Raw genomic sequence first — 7,859 nt, forward strand, 5'->3', positions numbered from 1 at the left:
AGCCACTGTGACACTAATCTCTAACACTAACAGTGCAGTGTTAATTCATCAGAGAAGAAGAAGAAGAAGAAGAAAGAAAAAAAAAAGGAAAGATTTGTAGAAATAAATGAATACACCTCCCTGGATCATCATCCTCTGGAATGTCAAGATCGTGATGGTACCAATGTTTGCTTTAGTAGGTCCATACATGAACCTTGTCGGTTCAAAGTGCTCTAATCACATGTTTTGTTTTATGAATGGACACAGCCCCCTTTGTTTAAATGTTGATTTCCCAGGTATATCTCTATCTGTTCTATTTACTGCTGACGATCAAACATTTTTTAATTTTCGCCTTGAATCTTGTCTCGGTCTTGGAAGTTCTCCATTCGAGTTTGGCGTTTGGCCGGACTCTTTATTTAGTTATCTAGCGCCAGCTTACGACAGGATTTCTCCATGCATTGACGTCAGCAGTGTTAAGTCATTCATATTACAAATGCAAACACTTGATTCTTGTACACAGACAGCCAGGTAGATGTAGTATTAAAAGTACCTAAATATAGATTGGTTTGTAATCATCCGATGACTCGCATTTTCCCATGCAGGTAGGCCTTTGTCAGTTGTTAGTTAATAAGACACTTCCTCCAAATTTTTAAAATATATTTCAAGCAAGTAATGGCTTCAATGCGCTGAATTTAATCTAACATGGCTTAATTACCCCAATGACATTAACATTGTAAAAAAAAATTATGTTTTCCCAATGTTTTTCTCCCGGTTTTTCTATAATATCAAGAAATTACTAAATAATCATAAATATTTCTTGGGACATGATCATGCATAATTATAGTGCAATATGTCAAGTTTAGTTTCATTTTTATTGTTGATAATGGTTTTGTCAGCTATCTCGCCGTGTGGTCTTCAGCCACCGATCAGACGGGGAAGCATATTCGGTTCGGGAAAAAACCACAAAAATTTTGGCGGGAGTTCTTTGTGCGCAATTCCGATGGCATCGTGCCAGACGACGCTCTTGTAGTCGATAGCACTAAATATCGATCGAAACGAAACTCGGAAGTTCTCTCCAATCGTAAGAGGTAACTTGCATTCCAAGGCGAGATGGAGGAACAAAAGACGCTTGACCGTTATATTCATGAGATTTAAAGAAAGGGGGGTTCTTTTGTTCTGATCGTATGGACAATGGACAGGGAAAATTCCAGGCTTTGACGATGCGATGAAGGCCTGCCCCGGTTCTTTTATTTTCTTGTGAAATAACAGTGACCAAAATGATCATTCGATCAGTAATAATAATAATAAATTGGTACTTATGGCGAATAATCAATTAAATTGCTCTATGCGCTTTATACAAATTGCTCTTCAATATTACAATTACACTACAACAAAAATAAGTAGGCCTATCTGTAATTAATACTAAAAGGCGGTGAGGATTCCCGTTCCCTGAATCTCGTACACAATAATAATGGAGTGTTATGAATTTCATGCTTTGAAATTACGACCTGGATTACAATATGGTGTATGCCTGGATGGAAAGAAGTAACCAAACGTGTTTTAGTAATGAATAATAGTAACAACAATAGCAACATACTCAAGGGAAATACTAGTGATCATGATATAAAGGGAATCAATAGGCCTAAATACTGAACTGTTATAAGAATAAAAACAATTGCAATAATACTAATTATCACAACAAAATAAAACGATTCGTAGCGCGTACATCAAGTTTTGCATTATGTCAAAAGTACTTTATTGTAATTGAAATCTATCCAATCAGACCTCCACTAATTAACGATGTTACTTGCTAATTATTTGACAATATCCCAACAACTATCTTTGTTTTGTAAACAATTATACTTATACAAAACGGTTACTCCTTCGATCGATATATCGTGTCACTGACCTAGAGTAAAACATCTAAACGATATCGACAAAAGCAAAACAAAGAAAAGGGGAATTAAAAGAAAGGTTTCTTATGTAACCTCCAATTGCAATGACTTAATTGGATCTTTGCTGCTAGAGAATATCTAATTTCTTTATTCGGTAATCATGGTTCTGTGCTTATTCATAAAAATATGAAGAGTATTATGTATGCAGGGAATGTGATAGGCCTTTGAGATAACGTTTTTTTATTCAAGTAGATTTTAAGGAACTTGTAATTTGCGTTATAGAAGTGGATACAAAATACATACGTGATATTTTACTGTACAAATCTATAATTTAGATCCGTGAAATCGCTACATATTACATTTACCCCCTCCCCAACTCCCCATTTCTCTTCCCCTCTCTGCCCTCCCACTCCCCCCCCCCCCCTCTCTCTCTCTCTCTCTCTCTGGCCCCCTCTCCTTCCTCCTCTCCTCATTTTTTTCCATCAACTTAATATCTCGCATGTTTTCACCTACAGTAAAAAGAAAAAAAGGACAAGTAATTTTTCGTTCATATTTCCTTGAAAACTAGTGGTCAGTCTCTTTGCTCTCTCGCACATAATGGCACTGAAATATAAAATAGTTCTCGTCGGCGCCTAATCTTTCCTCCCTCTGCTGCATGGGGGAGGAGACCTGTTTTATGTTACTTCCGACACATCACTGAGGTGACTGGGAATAAGATGATACGATGCGGGGTGAACTTTGGCACACTAATTAAAGCATCAGGCTATTTACTGATGACTAATGGCCTTGAATACTAATATGGAATTCTCTATGAAATGACTATACCCCTACAGTCATTTTACCGTGTACACACAATATCAGCCGGAGGCTTTTTATAGATGCACATTATAAATTTTAATTTTCGTGGAATCCGTCTATAATTATAAATTAACATATTTAGGATTACTCGTATTAACCTTGATAAGAACGATTGTAACATTTATTCTTTTCAAAGCTGCCACATATGCAGTGGTAGTTGGAGACTAGTGGTGGTAGTAGTAGTAGTAGTAGTAGTAGTAGTAGTAGTAGTAGTAGAAGTAGAAGTAGTAGTGGTAGCAGTAGTAGTAGTAGTAGTAGTAGTAGTAGTAGTAGTAGTAGTAGTAGTAGTAGTAGTAGTAGTATAGTAGTAGTAGTAGTAATAGTAGTAATAGTAGTAGTAGTAGTAGTTGAAGTAGTTGGAGTATAAGTATTTTATAATTTAAGTAATTACTGAACGAAGGGCCGGAATTATTGGGCCGAAGTGTATATTTCTCCTGATTTAAAAGGCACCAAAATAACAATTTATTTAGTTTTACATCAATTGTGAACCCTAAAAAAAAAAACCTTTCCGATTCCAGACGTCTGGAATTATTTGTTTACATATGCACTCATGGAAAACGTTTAAAATAATCGTACTCTAATAATTCAAATGACTATTTTAATTGATCACAATAGCTTAAAATATGATTAATAGATATGGAATGTCTGGCTTGCAATTTCTTGCTATCCAAGCATACAGCTGATGTACACGGAGATGTTTTCTGTCAAATGGAATACAAGATGCAGTAACAAACTTTCGATGTAATAATCGTGTGATCCCACTTGTAATTATATTCTTTTGCACGTGTCAATGGGGCGTGACAATTCAACCACATTACACCCCCCACACACACACCCAATTCAACCCCACACGCGTACACACATTTGAATTTAAATCGATTGGTGCAAATGTTTTCGCGTCTATGGGCCGTTGTACTTATTGATTTTATTTGCATTTCATCCAACCCTGTGTAGGTAGTATGGAAATCAAATCGATACGGATTATTTGTTTATGACAATGTTCACAAAAAGGGACAGATGTCCAAAAGTCAGGGATTTTTACAAGTAATGGGACGAGGTCAAAGGTCAATTATACTACCAACATGCGAGCAGAGCATAACGGTTGATGACGGTTTCATTCGTAATTTATTGGGGTTAATCGATATAGCAAAACGCCGTCTGCAGAACGGCAAAGCGATCGAGCGGAAAAAAGAGAAGGTCTACCCATGATACCACTTTATTTATTCATTCATTATTCATCCATTGATAAGTCTATTGAATACTATTATTATTATCACTATTATTATTATCATTATTATCATCATCATCATTATTATTATTATTATCATTATCATTATTATCATTATTATTATTATTACTATCATTATTTATTATTGTTAATTTACTACAATTATTATTACAATTATTGTTATCCTTATTATTATCATCATTATTTTCGAATTCTTCGAATTGTTTTCAAAATTTCTGAAAAATTCAATATATAAAACAACATCCTCCTAACAAATGCGACTGTTAGTGATCCTGCTTGCTATTACATTATTATAAAACTGATGTGAATAAGATACTATTTCCTTCTCGTATTTGAGGCCTAATTGACTGGAAAAAATAGATATTTTATTGACGAGCCATTTCAAGCATTTATTTGCATAGCTTGTATAGTTCACCATTCATGCATATCCAAAATGGTACGATATCAGAGTTTGTCGAACTTTTTTCTCCAATATGGCTAAGGTTACTGAACCAGAAAATGTCTGTATTCGTAATTTTTTTTTCCAAATCAGTTTAGGAACACACATTTTCTGGCATTGCGTTCATACTTCGTATGTATTTGATGCATGAGCTTAGTCCTAGACGACGCCCCCCCCCTCCGGGCCCTCTCCCAAAAGTAGATAAATAAATAAATAAAAATAGCCACTGGAGAGTAAAGTCTTTCTAATCCTATATGAATGAAAACTTCAATCATTTATTGCAAAATGTGTATATCGGCAACATGATGATTTGATATAAATCTCAAGTATTAACCCCAAATTGGTGGGGTTATAGTTTGTAAAGAACATTTGTTAAAGGACAAGTCCACCCCAACAAAAACTTGATTTGAATAAAAAGAGAAAATCCAAGAAGCATAACGCTAAAATTTTTATCAAAATCGGATGTAAAATAAGAAAGTTATGACATTTTAAAGTTTCGCTTCATTTCACAAAACAGTTATATACACATCTTGGTCGGTATGCAAATGAGGGAACTCATGACATCACTCACTCACTATTTCTTTTGTATTTTATTATATGAAATATGAAATATTTTGATTTTCTCGTCATTGTCATGTGAAATGAAGTTTCATTCCTCCCTGAACACGTGGAATTTCATTATTTTAACATTTTGTTGTTCAGGCAAGGAGGTCCTAATTGTCAAATTCGTAAAAATTGAAAAATTGTATAATTCAAACAATAAAAAACAAAAGAAATAGTGAGTGAGTGACTTCATCGACTCTCTCATTTGGATGTAACTGACTCGTTCATATAACTATTTTCTGAAAAATAAGCGAAACTTTGAAACGTCATAACTTTTTTATTTTACATCCGATTTTGATGAAATTTTCAGCATTGTGCTTGTCTGATTTTTCTCTATTGATTCAAATCAACCTTTTTCTGAGGTCGACTTGACCTTTAAGTTGGAATATTGCGATCATGAATAGGCTGGAAAAAATAAAATGACTGGGTTTTATTCAAAAGAGGGACCTTCACATTCCACGTTCCACATTCAATACAGAAAATCACAGTCGATTATTTGCTAAAGAATTAAGCATTTTGTAATAAGTAGCTGATTCGGTTCTGCAAAGGATTTACAAAGGTGTTTCAACAAGGCCGAAGAACTTCTAACCCTTCCAAAAAAAATGTAAATAAAAAATCGCCCACACCTCTAACCTGAATATCAAGCGACTCGCAAAGAGAACTCTGAAGAAAAGTTATTATGAGAATTATTATTTTGGTGGTTGAGTTATAATTATGATCTCATTCACAAGACATAATTCTTAACGATTGAATATAATTTCCTTGATCTACTTAGAATCACGAATACTTAATAATAATTTAAGGCCATCCCGGTATAATTATTTTTCTCGAGTTCTCCAATCTCTCATTACAAAATATGAAGCGAATATTTCTGCACATGGCCTTGACGTAACCACGGAGGCGAATCCCACAATACAAGAGTGTGGGTAATTGCACAAAAGACCTTCCAGAATTCATGATATTTTTCAATTAGAATTATTATTTTTTGAATGTCTGGGTATACTGAATAATTGTATTTATTCACATGCATTTGTTACCTGCAGAGAAATAGTTACTTATTTTCAAGTGCAATCTGACAAAGACTGGGAAGTCGCCTAGACTCTTATTGTTGGGGGAGTCGATGGGTGTGAAATATTGGAAGTATGAATTTGAAGAAAGTACAGGCTTATCAATTTTTGCTCGTACATCAAAACACTGAATTAATTGACATCAAGGCTATCAGAACTAAAACTTTTATTGCTAATTCCAACTGCGGAGAAAGAAACATTACATTTCAGTTCATTATGGTAGTAGAAGTACTAGAAGCAGTAGTAGTAGTAGTAGTAGTAGTAGTAGTAGTAGTAGTAGAAGTAGTAGTAGTAGTAGTATCAGTAGTAGTAGTAGTAGTAGTAGTAGAAGTAGTAGAAGTAGTAGAAGTAGTAGTAGTAGTAGTAGTAGTAGTAGTAGTAGAAGTAGTATAAGTAGTAGTAGTAATAGTAGTAGTAGTAGTAGTAGTAGTAGTAGAAGTAATAGTAGTAGTAGTAGTAGTAATAGTAGTAGTAGTAGTAGTAGTAGTAGTAGTAGTAGTAGTAGTAGTAGTAGCAGCAGCAGCAGTAGTAGTAGAAGTAGTAGTAGTAGTAGTAGTAGTAGTAGTAGTAGTAGTAGTAGTAAAAGTAGTAGTAGTAGTATAGTAGTAGTAGAAGTAGTAGAAGTAGTAGTAGTAGTAGTAGTAGTAGTAGTAGTAGTAGTAGTAGTAGTAGAAGTAGTAGAAGTAGTAGAAGTAGTAGTAGTAGTAGTAGTAGAAGTAGTAGAAGTAGTATTAGTAGTAGTAATAGTAGTAGTAGTAGTAGTAGTAGTAGAAGTAGTAGAAGTAGTAGTATTAGTAGAAATAGTAGTAGTATAGTAGTAGTAGCAGCAGCAGCAGCAGCAGTAGTAGTAGTAGTAGTAGTAGTAATAGTAGTAGTAGCAGCAGCAGCAGCAGCAGCAGCAGTAGTAGTAGTAGTAGTAGTAGTAGTAGCAGCAGCAGCAGCAGCAGCAGTAGTAGTAGTAGTAGTAGTAGTAGTAGTAGTAGTAGTAGTAGTAGTATATTGTTGTAGTAGAAGTAAATTAATTTTTATGTTTTTTGACGTTCCTTTTCTCATGAGTTGCGTTTGTATTCTTTGTGAATTTACTCATTTATTTATTTCATGTTTAACTGCTTAATCTATTAACGTAGATTTTCATTCATTTACCAATAGCAGACGAATTTTCCCCAAACTATAATATTCTAATAATTCAATCCATCCTTCCCCCCGCTTCAAACAAAGATAGTATATAGGCGATGGCACCATTACGAAACAGATAAAAATAAACGCAATAAAGAGTATAGATGTGAATTAAATATTTAAGTACGAACGTTAGTTCTTTCCGTGTCACGTAGAGACAAATCACAACGTTTGATTCTATTGTATGTTTGTTTACTATAGGCGTAGTAGGACCTGTTGAGCACTACACAGAGACAGTCACATGGACAACCTTATACGCCCGCGACATGCCGACAAGGTACAAAACTTACAAAAAACACTATAGGATATACAAACGCTTGAATTAGTAAGAGGACGAGAAAGAGAAAATGGATATATATATATATATAGAGAGAGAGAGAGAGAGAGAGAGAGAGAGAGGGGGGGGGGAGAGGGGGAGGGAAAGAGGGGGAGGGGTCTTTTTAGTTACGATGGCCTCACCTCTCAAAATTTGATCTTAACATCAGCTAGTGCAATGGCAATGACAGCACCTTCCCCGCCCCTTCATATATACCCCACCCCATGAAAGGTCGCTGATTAACTATATTTCTAATCATGAAAATTTCATAAAATTT

The sequence above is a fragment of the Lytechinus pictus genome, chromosome 11, assembly GCF_037042905.1.
Source record: "Lytechinus pictus isolate F3 Inbred chromosome 11, Lp3.0, whole genome shotgun sequence".
In the NCBI taxonomy this organism is placed as follows: Eukaryota; Metazoa; Echinodermata; class Echinoidea; order Temnopleuroida; family Toxopneustidae; genus Lytechinus; species Lytechinus pictus.